Source organism: Carcharodon carcharias, chromosome 3 (genome assembly GCF_017639515.1).
Source record: "Carcharodon carcharias isolate sCarCar2 chromosome 3, sCarCar2.pri, whole genome shotgun sequence".
Lineage (NCBI taxonomy): Eukaryota > Metazoa > Chordata > Chondrichthyes > Lamniformes > Lamnidae > Carcharodon > Carcharodon carcharias.
Genome location: NC_054469.1, coordinates 224,059,572 through 224,074,860, shown reverse-complemented (window position 1 = coordinate 224,074,860; position 15,289 = coordinate 224,059,572).

Sequence of the window (15,289 nt, the reverse complement as noted above, 5' to 3'; positions counted from 1 at the left end):
AAGTACCTTTTCATGTTCTTTTTTCAAGACAGGAACTCTTCCTGCTTCCTTTTGAAATCTCACTGGCCAATCAAGGCTAACTTCCCTCAACCAATTTCGAACTAGAAGTCTTGGTCCTCTACCTTCTAATACCATCGCGAGTAGCTGTGCCAATTGGTTTCCATAATGAACAGTTGCTCTGCTGATACCTTTCACTTGGATTTCTTCACCTGTGTATGTTTTTAACTCAGCAGAAGTTTGTTCCAAATTTAATTGATGAACACCTTTATTTAAATATTTGAAAGTGTGTCCTCCTATTATAGTGGTAGAAGCACCTGTGTCTACATCCATTATTAATGGTTTACCATTCACTTGCACTGTAACAAAAATTGGCTGTCTTCCCAATTTTCATGTTGAATAATGAATATATGTTATAATTGGTTGTTTCTGGCTTTTCTACACTATAGACTTCATTGGACTTCGATTATTGTTTGGAGGCCTGTTTAAGCCTCTCTTTATACTATCTCATTATGTGTCCACTCCTGCGAGAAAAATAACATTCTACTTTTTAAAATTTGCCAATCACTAGAAGACTGATTGTTTCCACATCGATGAAAGTTATTTTTCAATTTAGTTGCTAAGCTGTTTCTTCTCATTTTTCAGTTAGAGGGGGCTGTTTCACACTTTGCGGTGGAGCCCCAGCTTTACACGCCACTTTAGGCTGATTGTTCCCGCCCGGCTAGGAGAGCGGCGCCAATTTGCGTGCCTTGAATTGCTTGTGAATCCCTCATAGTGCTTTCCATCACCAGCGCTATTTCTAATGCTGTCTCTTAAAATCAAGATTCCCTTCAGCCAGCAACCTTTGCTGAATAGTGTCTTCCTGCACGCCACATACTAAACAGTCTCTGAGCATGTCATTCAGGGTTTCACCGAAATCACAATATTCCATTAGTTGTTTTAATTTCAGCATATAAGTAGCAATTGTCTCCTCCGGGGCTGTATTCCATAAATTGAATCTGAACCTCTGCGTTGTGACTGAGGGCTTGAGTTGAAAATGTCCCTTAACGAGGTCTACTACTTCAATAGAAAGTCTTTGAATCTGGGGCCATCAAGCTTCAAATCAAACTGTAGGTCTTGCTCCGACAAATACTCTTTCCCTCCTCCATGTTTTTGTTTGCTTGAAAGAAGAAAGCAAGACGTTCTATATATTGAGACCAATCAACTGTGGCTGGCTTAAGGGGATTGATTCTGTCAAACTGTGGCATTTTGGATGAGTATATCTTCTTTTATTTTTAACAAATTTAGATACTCACAATTGCTGGCCGAGGTACAGCACCAAATCTGATTTATCTTTGTCACCAGTTTGTTATAGAGTTGATCTTCAGCAACTTTTCTCAGTGGAAACATTTAACTTTATTTACCAAACTACAGCAACTACATGTTGCACATAGTATTCAAGATGCAGTATCACCAATGCCCTGTATAACTGAAGAATAACATCCTTACTTTTATGTTCAATCCTTCTCATAATAAAGGATAGCATTCCATTAGCCTTCTTAATTACTTGCTGTACCCGCATACTAATTTTTTGTGACTCGTACTAGAACACCTAGATTCCTTTGCACCTCAGAATTATGCAGCCATGCTCCATTTAAGTAATATTCTGCTTTTTCGTTCTTCCTACCAAAGTGAACAACTTCACATTTTCCCACATTAAACTCCATTTGCTAGATCTTTGCCGACTATATCCTATCTATATCCATCTGCAACCTCCTCATATCCTCTTCACAACATACTTTCCTACCTATCTGCAAATTTAGCTACTATGTCTGCACTCCCCTCATTTAAGTCATTGATGTAAATCATTAAAAGTTGAGACCCCGGTACAGACCCAGTGGGACTCCACTCGTCCCACCCTGCCCATCAGAAAAAGACCCATTTATGCATATTCTCTGCTGTCTGCCAGCCAGTCAATCTTCTATCCATGTTAATATGCTATCTACTACACCATACACTTTTATTTTCCATAATAGTTTTTAATGTCGCACCTTATCAAAGGCCTTCTGGATATGCAAGTACAGTACGTCTACCTTTATCCACAGGGTATGTTACTCCTTCGAAAAACTCCAATAAATTGCTTAAACATGATTTTCCTTTCACAAAACCATGCTGACTCTTCCCAATTACCTTGAGCTCTTCTAAATGCCCAGCTATAACCTCCTTAATGATCAATTCTAATAACTTCCAAATGACAGACGTCAAGCTAACTGGCCTTTATGTCAAGGGCAGTCATTCTCATCTCACCTAAGACACATTTTACAACAGGAACCTTCACTCATGGGAAACGTAAATCAGAAATTCAAGACTTGGAGCTAGCAAGTTCTGAAGGATTTTCCAATGAAATCCTGCAGGGCTCTGTGTCTGAATTCCTTGTTAGAGTCATAGGGCTGAATTTTACAGGATGTCGCATTCTTTCTCCCCACCCTGGCTAAAATGTCAGAGAGGAGCCTCCACACGATCCCCATGGCTGCCTCGCAGCAATATAATGCTGGGAACTGCAAGAGTTTTGCCCTTTTCTCAGGAGGAAGTACCGCCTTAGAGCACAGCTGGCCAATCGGATGGCTGGCAATTTTGTAGTCCCAGCGCTGCCAGTTTGGAGTAGTGGCCACTGCTGGAACTGCAGGCAGTCCCATCACACTGAAGAGTTCAGGTAAGTCCGGGGTGGGGGTCTCGGCGAAGGGGGATACAAGTGGTGGGGGAGGGGTGGTAGGTGGAGGGGGTGGGATGGACAGATAGATGGCCCTGGTTGAAGAGGCCAATGGAGGGTTGGGGGGTTGTGTGGAAAATGCCCCCGTTGGGCCCAGGGGACTCACAAAGGAGGTCCCCCCAACTTTGCCCGTGTAGTTAATGCTCCCTGTATGAAGTGGGCCTCCCGCTGAGTAAAATACCAGTGGTGGCAGGATGAGGCCTTTAAACTTCCACCTGACACTTCCCCCGTCCCCAGTAAAATTCCAGACAGGTTGGGAGTGGGCAGGTAGGTGGCGGGTAGGCCACAGGCTGGATTTTACAACACCCCACCCTTCAAACCCACCAGCAGGGCAACATAAAATCCGGCCCACATTGTTACAGCACCGAGTGAGGCCACTCAGCCTTTCATAGCTGTGTTGGCTCTCTGAAAAAGGTACCCCCATAGTCCCATTCCTCAGCCCTTTCCCAAAGATCCATTGAAATACAAGTGAGGATCTATACTGGAAACTGTTTACATTGAATCAATGTATTGGTGTCTTCAACATTTAAGTTTTCAAATTGCTGTTTTATGTTTACAACCTATTTTTGACAAAATAATTCTTTCCTTTTTTTTTTATTCTTTCTCCCACCAGTTGTGCTGTCATGGTTATAACATGTTGTTTGACAGTATATAATGAACAAAAGAAAATTTGTTTCAGAAAATTAAACATATTCACAGCTATCTTCTTGTTTCGTATTATTTAGACAATTTATTAACTTACAACTAATAACTTTGTGTATGAATTATATTGTTTCTTGTCCTTATTGGTTGGGTAAAATAACGTAGTGGATATGTTTATGATCACACTACTGGACCAGCACTGCAAGAAATTGGTCCCAAAATTCTAATAATTTTGTCAGGTATAATCCTGATATATCTGTCTGAGGTGGGGCTGGAATTTGGAATTTAAGAGGGATCTGCCAGGCTGATGTCCCAAAATTTTTCTCTAAGTTCAGCCGAGATGGTAGGAGAAGCTCCCTTCCTAACAAAAGTGCAGGTTGTGCCATAAATCCTATATTGCCTAATTTTCATCCTAAAATCTGCCAAACACTCTTTTGTACTACTGACAGAGGTCATTTAGAACAGCCATTGAGGATGGCCGCTGCTGGAACCTTCGAGACATATAATATTCATGCACTCTGTACCTGAGCTTTTACTGACTGTTGGCTTTCAGTCTCAAACTGGGCCTACCCTTCTTCTTTGTCCCTGCAGCAATAGGCTGTTCAGTGAAGACAATTCAGCATCAAGCCAGAGGAATTTCATCCATGTATTCCTGCTGACACATTTCCGCCACCACAGCACCATCCCTTTAATGGAGGCAAAAGCCCTTTAAGAACTGCTACTTGGGTGGGTCTTCTGTTCCCAGCCAAGTGTGTTAGAAGCCATACTGTCCACTAACACAATTCCCTAGTATATAATTGCCAAATCAGATATTGGTATTGCTCCAGACAGGGTGAAAGAGAACTGCTGAAATCCCTGTCCCCTTCCCAACTGTTCATAATCAGTAAACTTTTGGCAAGAAGATGTGTTTTTTACCTGAGTGTGAGGACAATTTGAATAACCAGCAGCCAGCTTTTTGTGGGTTTAAATAAAAAGGATTGTTTATTTACATGCTCACCCCTAATATCTAATGCTATGGTCCTCACACACATAGTCAAACACACAAACATGCTCAAGAAAAGTACAGTTGAAGAGAGCAGTGCAGTTTTACAGGTTATAAACAAAAAGAATAGCTCATAATTCACACGATTGTCTTGTTCTGTTGCAGGCCTGATGAAGAAGACGTCTTCACTCCTGAGGGTAGTTTAGGTGAATTCAACAGCTGAAGTTGTATTCCAAAGTGGTTTGAGGATTTTCTCTAAGAATTGGACTTTCTGCAGGTCACAAAGATAGTTGCTTGTAGTCTTGTTACCGGGGGGTCAGTTTGCTGCATAGGTGGACCCAAAAAAGGAACAGGCTTGGAGACCTTGCAATGTTACAGCCTCCAGTTCTTTTAAGGCATAGATTTTACTGTCCTTTCTGCTGCTGTGTCTCTTACTTTAAGCAGACATCATTAAAAAAATTACAAAGGGACAAACATGGCTGCCTTACCATGTGACTCTTCACATTTTGTGGTTCCCTTTCCAAATATGGCCTTGGACGGATTAGCCACATCCTGGTTTATTGTTTTAAGACACTCATCCTGAAGGGTATTAAGATGCTCACCTCCTTTGATTTAAGAAAGACTTATTCAATTTGGGAATGTCTCAGGATGATGGTCTCAGGATCTCAGGATGTGTCTAGTTGACACTTTTTCATCTGGATGTGCCCTTTTGACTCTGTTAGAGTGTGAAGCAGTTTTTGAATACACAAACCAGGTCATCTGATCTTCAGCAGCCATATTAGCAGCATGTTGTTCACTTTTTGAAGAAAATGTCCATTTCAAAGAGTCCACACTGAATGAAGTTCATATCTTAATTGTTAGGAATATGACATATCTTTACTGGGTATGACAATTTCAAGGTGAAGGCAAAGCTGATTGTCCTCTTCACCGTTCTTGTGGCGCCCATTGAGTATGTGGGAAACCTAAGTTTTCAGATCCTCTACACCATTTCAGAATATGGCATACACCTCATATCACAAATTCAGTGTGTTTGGGGCACAGGTTCAGCTACACCACAAGTTTGTCCAGTCCCAGTTTGGCCAAGGCATTAAAATTGGGAGTCCACATCAAGCATGGCATGTGTTTTGAAGAAGAGTTATATTTGTCCCGAAACATTAATTCTGTTTCTCTGTCCATGGATGCTGCCAGATCTGCCGATTATTTCCAGTATTTTCTATATTTCCAGCATGGTCTCTTTGCTAATATTCCGTGTGAAGAAGCATTTTCCCAATAATTCATGTTCTAACCTCCTTCTTTAGGGAGGTCCTCTTCCTGAGTCCTTTTTTAATTCAGGCTAATGTTTCCCATCATTAATACAGTGTTGCACCTTCTACCCTCCCCATTGCCCAAAGTTAGTGTAGCTCCATTTCAATGTAGTCACTGCTTGGTTGAGGTCCCTTAATCATAGTCAAACTTCCACCCAAAGTGGCCAATAGCTTCCTTGCTGAGGAGGTGTGCACTCTTTAGTTTCTTATCCAATCCCTCCAGATGAACAACACCAAGGTATTCTGCCACTTCTGAACATTTTAAGTCCTATTCAATGTGGCTCATTAAAACTTATGTAATAAGAGCTGGTGAAGACCATTCTGCCTTTGGAACTTGTTCCATCATTCAACAAGATTATGCTTATCTACCTTAAACCCACCTTCCTCATATCCCCATATTGCCATAAACCTTAATCCCTTCAGTACACAAAACCTATTGATCTCTGTCCCAAATATACTAAATGACTGAGCATCCACTGTTCTCTGGGGTAGAGGATTCCAACTCTGAGTGAAGATATTTTCTTCTCATCTCAGTCCTAAATGGCTGACCCTTATCCTGAGACTGTGACCCCTAGTTCTAGAGTGTCCAGCCAGTGGAAACAGCTCTTAGCAACATGCATCATACTTTTCTGGGCCTCATGTTCATTCCATGGTTGTGGTTTTAAAATAGGAATTTTCTACATCCAATATTTATTAACCTTGCATTCAAGGAGCCAAAATGTATAAGAGTTAGAGCAGTAACATGTTATCCATTTCTATATCATTAATATTATTTGTTAACATATGATGTCTCAAATTTCTAAATGTGCTGATAAATGTGCCAATCTAAAGGAAGAGAATTGAAAGAACACCAACCTTTTAATTTGGAACCACAGCTTGCTCTGATGGATTACAGTTACATTCACAGTGGACAATATGGACTAAGACGCTCAAGAAAAGGTGATATGGTGGGCCAGAAAGAGGCGTACAAGATCAAGAGTAGATATACAAGCAGAAATAGACCATTTGGCCCGTCAAGCCTGCTCTGCCATCCAATAAGATCACAGCTGATCTGATTGTGCCCTTAACTCCACTTTTTTGCCTGCCTTCAATAATTCTTGATTCCTTTGTCAATCAAAAATCTGTCTAACCCAACCAAAGTATTCGATGACCCAGTCTCAACTGCTCACTGTGGAAGAGTATTCCAAAGATAATGACCCTGTTAGACAAGAAATTCCTCCTCATCTCCATCTTAAATACAAGATCCGTTATTTTGAGACAGTGCCGGAGTTCTAGATACCTCCATGAGGTATTCACTCAGCATCTACCAAAACAAGCCTCCTCAGAATCTTAAGATAAAAGCAAAATATTGCGGATGCTGGAAATCTGAAGCAAAAAGAAAAATAGCTGGAAAAACTCAGCAGGTCTGGCAGCATCTGCGGAGAGGAACACAGTTGATGATTCGAGTCCGTATGACTCTTCATCCGAACCAAGGAAATAGAGAAATGTGGTGAAATATAAGCTGGTAGAGGGGGGGGTGGGACAGGTAGAGCTGGATAGAGGGCCAGTGATAGGTGGAGGCAAAGAAGAGATTGCCAAAGATGTAATAGACAAAAGGGCAAAGGGTAGTGATATTATCTAAGGAATGTGCTAATGGGGACATTAAGGGTAGAAAGGACAAACTAGTGGCAGATAACCCTAGTGGGGGTGGTGTGGGGGGAAGGGATCAAAATGGGCTAAAAGGTGGAGATAAAACAATAGATCGAAATAAATTTAAAGATGAGGGGGAAAAGAAAAAAAATATATTTTTTAAAAATGATAAATTATTGGAAAAAGGGTGATCAGAAAGGGGGTGGGATAGAGGAGAGAGTTCAGGATCTGAAGTTGTTGAACTTAATATTAAGTCCAGAAGGCTGTAAAGTGCCTAGTCTGAAGCTGAGATGCTGTTCCTCCAGTTTGCGTTGAGCTTTGCTGGGTACCCGCATGGGCCCGAGTTATGCCTGTCTCTTTACGGGTTATGTGGAACATTCCTCGTTCCAGTCCTAATCATGCCTCCTCCCAAAACTCTTTCTCCGGTACATCGATGATTACTTCGGTGCTGCTTCATGCTCTCGTCTAGATCTGGAAAAATTTATTAATTTTGCTTCCAATTTCCACCCCTCCATCAATTTCACGTGGTCCATCACTGACACTTCCCTTCCTTGACCTCTCTGTCTCAATTTCTGGTGATAGACTGTCCACCAATATCCATTACAAGCCTACCGACTCCCACAGCTACCTCGACTACAGCTCCTCACACCCCGCTTCCTGTAATGACTCCATCCCATTCTCTCAGTTCCTTTGTCTCCGTCGCATCTGTTCTGATGATGCTACCTTCAAAAACAGTTCCTCTGACATGTCCTCCTTCTTCCTTAACCGAGGTTTTCCACCCACGGTGGTTGACAGGGCCCTCAACCGTGTCCGGCCCATCTCCCATGCATCCACCCTCACAACTTTCTCTCCCTCCCAGAACCATGATAGGGTCCCCCTTGTCCTCACTCCACCAGCACAGCATTCAAAGGATCATCCTCCGCCATTTCCACCAACTCCAGCATGATGCCACCACCAAACACATCTTCCCTTCACACCCCCGGCAGCATTCCACAGGGATTGTTCCCTCCCGTACACCCTGGTCCACTCCTCCATCACCCCCTACATCTCAACACCCTCCCACGGCACCTTCCCATGCAACCTCAGAAGGTGCAACACCTACCCCTTTACTTCCCCCCTCCTCACCATCCAAGGGCCCAAACATTCCTTTCAAGTGAAGCAGCACTTCACTTGCACTTCCCTCAATTTAGTCTACTGCATTTACTGCTCCCAATGCGGTGTCCTCTACATTGGAGAGACCAAATGCAGACTGGGTGACCGCTTTGCAGAACACCTTCGGTCTGTCCACAAGCATGACCCAGACCTCCCTGTCGCTTGCCATTTCAACACACTACCCTGCTCTCATGTCCACATGTCCGTCCTTGGCCTGCTGCAATGTTCCAGTGAAGCTCAACGCAAACTGGAGGAACAGCACCTCATCTTCCGACTAGGCACTTTACAGCCTTCCAGACTGAATATTGTGTTCAACAATTTTAGATCACGAACTGTCTCCTCCATCCCCACCCCCTTTCCAATCCCCCCTTTTCCAATAATTTATAATTAAAAATATATGTATATATTTTTTCTCTTCCCCCCTATCTTTAAATTTATTTTGATCTATTGTTTTATCTCCACCTTTTAGCCCATTTCGATCCCTTCCCCCCACCCCACCCTCACTAGGGCCATCTGCCACTTGCTTGTCCTGCTTGCTACCCTTAATGTCCCCATTAGCACATTCCTTAGCTAATATCACTACCATCAACACCCCTTTGCCCTTTTGTCTATGACATCTTTGACAATCTCTTCTTTGCCTCCACCTATCACTGGCCCTCTATCCAGCTCTACCTGTCCCACCCCCCTCTACCAGCTTATATTTCACCACATTTCTCTATTTCCTTGGTTCTGATGAAGAGTCATACGGACTCGAAACGTCAACTGTGTTCCTCTCCGCAGATGCTGTTGGACCTGCTGAGTTTTTCCAGCTCCTCAGAATCTTATCTGTTTCTATAAGGTCATCTCTAATTCTTCTAAACTCCAATAGCCTCAACCTGCTCAAACCTTCCTCATAAGACAACCCCCTTTATTCCAGAATCAATTGAGTGAATCTTCCCTGAACTGCCTCCAATGCAAGTATAACCCTTCTTAAATAAGGAGACCAAAGCTACACTCAGTACTCCAGATATGGTCTCACCATTGCCTGTATAGTTGTAGCAAGACTTCCCTACTTTTATACTCCATCCCCTTTGCAATAAAAGCTAACATTCCATTTGTCTTCCTAAGTATCTGCATGCTAATTTCTGGAGTAATGCATAAGGACACTCATATACCTCTTCACTGCAGCATTCTGCAGTCTCCTCTAATTTTCTGTTTTTCTTTTGTCCCCAAAGTGGGCAACCTCACATTTTCCCACATTATTACTCCATCTGCCAAATTTTTTTGCCCACTCATTGAACTTATCTATATCCCCTTTGCAATTTTGGTGTGCATAATAAAACTCAGTCAGAGCAACTTTGCCAATAACTGGGTCACTCAGAGCAGCACCACAGTGCGCAGGATGTCTGGCTTCATCAGATATTACAGATTGGCAAGGCCACGTCATCAGAACTTTGCTTCTTTTGTTTTCACAGAAATGCAGGCACAGCCACAGCCTAGGCCTGGGGCAAGACAGCCCAGGTTTTCCATCCCTTTTTTTACAGCAATCTGTATGGGTATTAGCAGCAGAAAAGATACCAGTGGAAGATACATGGAAACACCAACTTCACTTGAAACACTTTTGTCTTCCTCTGTTGTGCAAGTTTAAACCCAATGGAAGTTCCAGCCAGACATTCTGCAGATGTTCATTTGGTTTCCTACCATAACTGCAGTGGGAGGCTGGAGGAGTCTGCAGGTACCTGATATAACCAGTTACTAGTCTCCCGGAGTTACAGCAAGAGACCAATCCAATCCCTATAGCATTTCACTGTGAGTATTTTGGGTTTTACGTGGCATTGACCAAATGAAGGAAGCTTCATTCTGATCAAACCAGTCTAGCTTTTGTTGTCTTATTTCCAAGGATCAGTAAAAATCTGAATTACATTGAGTTTAATTACCCGGAAACAGACCATTCAGCACAACCTGTCCTTGCTGGCATCTATGCTCCACATGAGCCCCCTCCCAATCTAATTCATCTCAACCAATCAGCATATCCTTCTGTCCCCTTCTCCCTCATGTGCATAAAGGCACTTATATTTGCTTCAACCACTGGTTGTGGTCATGAGTTCCACAATCTCATCACTCTCTGTGTAAAGAACTTTCTCCTGAATTACCTATTGAATTTATTAGTGATTATCTTATATTTATGATCTGTAATGTTGGGATGGGAATTCAAAAAGGAAAGGGTGAATAGGATGGTATAAGTGTAGAAACTAAAAGAAGAATTAACGCCCTTTACTTATCTTCGGTATGTCATTATGTTGTGAAGTTACAGCATAGCATGATGATGGATGATAAAATAACCAATTGCTCTTGTTCATGAGATAGCAATGGGGTTTCTGCCCAATGCTTTGACCCAAACATAACTCTAGCCCATTTTGCTGGGTTAAAGCTCTTTAGACTTGCAGGACAAGCCTTTTGGTGGGAGGGGGCAATGAAGGTAAACATCAGCTGGGTTATTTCTGTAACCCCACCCCGCCAACAATAGGGGTCAGTGGGCCTTCCACTGCTACCTGACAGTCTCCCTTGTGCCCCCGCATACCTCCCTCCCACTGGTCCCTGAGATTGATGATAGATTATGAGGAGAAGTTACACATGCAAGGCTTATATTCTGTGGAATTTCGAAGGTTAAGCGGTGATTTAATTGTAGTTTTGAGGATTTTGAAAACAATTGATATGGAGGATACACTCCTGGTCACCACACTTTTGGAAGGGTGTGAAGATCCTTGAGGGGACCCAGAGGAGATTTACCAGAATGGTTCCGTGGATAAGGGAATTGAGCTGCAGGATTAGGTCGGAGAAACTGTGGTTGTTCTTCTTGGAGTAAAAGAGATTGAGGGAGATTTGTAAGAGGTGTACAGGGTTATGAAGAGTTTAGATAAGAAAATCTGTTCCCATTAGTTGATGATACAAGGACTAGGGGAGAGAGATTTAAGGGAAGGGATATGGAATGGGGGGAGGGGAGTGGTGGTGTGGGAATGTGAGGAAGAACTTTCTTATGCAGCAAGTGGTAATAACCTGGAACTCACTGCCTACGTGGAAATGGAGATGATCAATGATTTCAAAGGAAAACCGGATGGGCACTTAAGGGAAATAAACTTGCAGGGCTCTGAGGAGAGAGTGGGTGAATGGGACTGACTGGATTGTGCTATAAAGTGCCAGCATGGAGTCAATGGGCTGAATCGTCCCCTTCTGTGCCTCAGTGATGCTATGACTCTATAAAGAGAACCTTTCCTGGTCATGGGAGAAAGGGACAAGGGGAAATATCCTTAGAATCAGAGGCAGGCCATGCTGAAGGGAAGTTAGGAAATGCTTCTTCACACAACAGATGATAGAAGTGGGGAACTCTACAGCACAAGAAGCAGCATACCAGCTTGATCCAGAATTTTAAATCTGAAATTGATAAGAGTTTTGCAAACCAAGGGTGAAGGGGCAAATGGGGCAAAGGCAGGTGGATGTAAGATACAGACCACCCAAGATCTCATTGAATTGTGGAACACTCTAGGGGGTGCTGAATAGGCTCCTGTTTCTATGTGCAGTGGACCAGGAAATGATGGCCTTCAACTGTCTGAGTGGATATGGGGTGAGAAGGGAAATAGAGGTGTGGGGTGGGTGGGGAGGAACACACCCTTCTGGCTTGAATGCCTCCCATTTTCCCCTGCTATCCCATGTGATTTGCAGAGGAAGGAGTTCTGCACAATAAATGTTTCTCAAAATGGGAGAAAGTAAATGAAGGGAGAGTATGTTAGTAACACATCGACTGTTGCAGCACATGACAGAATTGTGACTCAGCTTCTGGGGATGACGGCAGGGGGGGAGCTGAACTTGTTGGATCGTTTTCCAGAGAGGCAATTCTGATTAAGGGAAGAAAAGCAAGTCCTGTTTGTTTTGAAGCTTCTCAGTTTGAATATGCTGGTGGTGTTTCTGATCAGGCACAATGCCATGTCCACAGGTTGACTTCTGCAAATATAGCTCATCAGTTGGAAGCTGCGATTAGAATCTTATTTAGTGTCTTCAGGGAAAGATTTGCATAATATTGCTTAACTGTCATTCCTGAGGTTTCTACGTTCACTTTGCCATGAGACATCCTTTACCGAGTTTGACAACACAGCTCAGTCTTATTTCTTATTTTGACAATTTCCCTGCTGATTGGAATAAGTAAACAAGGGAGACTCGGAGATTTTAAGAACAAAGAGTCTTTGCACGGCTAAACTAACTGCTAGCCAACCTTTAAATGGGAATGTTTTCTCATAATTTACAAACGGCTGAGGCAGTTTCAAGATCTCAGCCTCATTCATCAGCCAGTAGGTAATACCTGTGACGTTATGTAACAGCACAATTAAAGCAGATATATCTTGTGAGAAAATCCAATTAACTCTAGAAATAACACACGTACTTGACAGCCAAATCATACCAGCAAACACAGAACTGTCAGGCTAAAAACGAGAACAACCAGTTTCCAGGTTCATTGAACACAACTATTCTCACACTCCCCTGGCCCTCCTGCCATCTTCCACCCTCCATAAACTTGAGCTCTTCCAAAACTCTGTTGCCCATGTCCTGACTCGCAACAAGTTCCTGTGGTTGCTGGCTGACACAGGATCCCGATGCGGCAAACTCTCAGTTTTAAACTTCTCGTTCTAAAATTCCTATCCAGTTGCTCCATGGCCTCACCTTCCTGTAAAACTTTACTACATTAAAGGCACCCTATGAATGCAAGCTGTTGTAGCAGTAGTTGTCGTTCTCTTCTTAGGCAGTCCCTTGGGATTGAGGATGACCTTCTTCCACTCCAATAGGTTCTGAGATGGCTGATAAATCCAATGTGCAATCTGCAGATTCTGTCACATGCGGGGCAGGTGGTGTCAAAGAGTCAGGTAGATGGGTTGTTTGGGGATTTGTGCACTCCGCGTATTCCCGACAAAGTCTCTCGATGTGTTCGGTGCCTTCCCGGATGAACCTTCTCCATTTTGGTTGGTCACAAGCCAGTGTCGCCTGTGAGTCAGTGGGGATGTTTGACCTCTTCAGGGCTGCTTTAATGACATCCCTAAAGCGTTTCCGCTCACCTGTTGGGGGTCTCCTGCAGCAGCCGAGTTCCCAGTGGAATCGTTGCTTTGGGAGGCCGTGTCGGGATATGGACAACGTGCCCTGTCCAGTGGAACTGGTTTTGAGTGATTAGCGCCTTGAGTCTGGGCAAGTGCCTTGGGAGAGGACACTGCTGTTGGACCACCTGTCTTGCCACAAATTTTGGAAGATCTTGCAAAGGTTCCGCTGCGGTAATTGATTTACTAAAGTAAACTCTTCTGTGATAGAGAAAGCTAAGGCTGTGCATTCTGCTGTAACCTCAGTATTTCATTGGAAATACAGTGTACTGTTTTGGTCCCCTCGCATTGTGGAATCAATGTAATTCTCGGTGATAAAGAATTCCCGTTTTAATCTTTTCCCCATCCACGGGCAGGATGAAAGGCCTCGGAGCAGCAGTACTTTCTCTGCCATTGCCAGCTCGTTGCTGTGTGGGTACAGAGTTGTCCCAGAGTTTCCTGGCATCTCATTCGATTGTCAAGCCTGCCTTTCAGCACCTCGGGTCCTCATCTTCCCTGCAAGGTTCCCCTGAGAATTGCAGCACGGCGCTCCTTCATTTCCAAGGCACTGCTCCTCTGCTTCCCATCTAATGGGGACAGTGTATTCCCCCGGTGGACCCTCCTCTGAAGAGGGAGAAATGGGGCAGGAGGGAGAGGAGGCCTGGTGGTCATGGGCAGCGTCCCAGAGACAGAACTTTAAGAGGAGAAGCACGGGTTCAGTTGGTGCAGGGTCAGCAAGCAGGCCAAGATGGGAGGGCACACTGAAGATGCCATTACCCAGCCGCTAGAGTGGTCAGGCAGCACTCTGACTACCTCCAGATGTCCAAGGTTCAGTGCTGCAGTAGACTCTGTCTCTCCAGGGACACAGTGACAGCAATATGTCACATGATAGGTCCGGAAATCACCTCCAAATGCGTGGGCGGAGACCCCATGCCGGTGGCTTTGAAGGTCACAGTGGCCCTCAGCTTCTCTGCCTCTGGTTCTTTCCAGGGCTCAGTGGGGGATCTGTGCAGTGTTTCTCAATCAGCTGCACACAGATGTACCAAGTGACTGGTGCTGTCTTTAGACATGTCGGCACGTTCATCCACTTCCAGATGAGGTGAGCCAGGCGGAGAGAGCACGAGGCCTCACTGTGATGGCTGGATTCCCCCCTGTTCAGGGTGTAATAGATCACACTCACATGGCCATCGAGGCACCAGCAGGTGAGCCTGGAGCTTTTGTAAACAGAAAGGGCTCCACTCAATGAATGTTCAGATTGTTGACAACCACAGTACACAGATTCTCCAAGTTTACGCCCGTTACCCTGGGAGCTCACACGATGCTTACATCTTGTGGCACTCACAGGTACCAAGGCTGTTCCTGGCTCCTGCACGAGTGGATGGATGGCTCCTGGGTGACAGAGGCTACCCCTTGAAGAGGTGGCTGATGACCCCACTCCGTCACCCAAGAGCTGAGGCCGAGGAGAGATACAACAGGAGTCAAACCTCCACAAGGGCGGTGGTGGAGAGGGCCATCGGGCTGCTGAAGATGTGCTTCAGATGCCTGTACTGGTCAGGGGGCGCAGTGCAGTATCCTCCAGAACGTGTCTCCCTCATAGTCGTTGCATGCTGCACCCTGCACAACCTGGCTCTGGCAAGGGGGGACCCACTGGAGGCTGAGGAAAGCGAGGCAGCTCCACAGGCCATGGAGGATGACTCAGGTGATGGCTCGGAGGAAGGTGCAGGGTGAGGACCTTGAG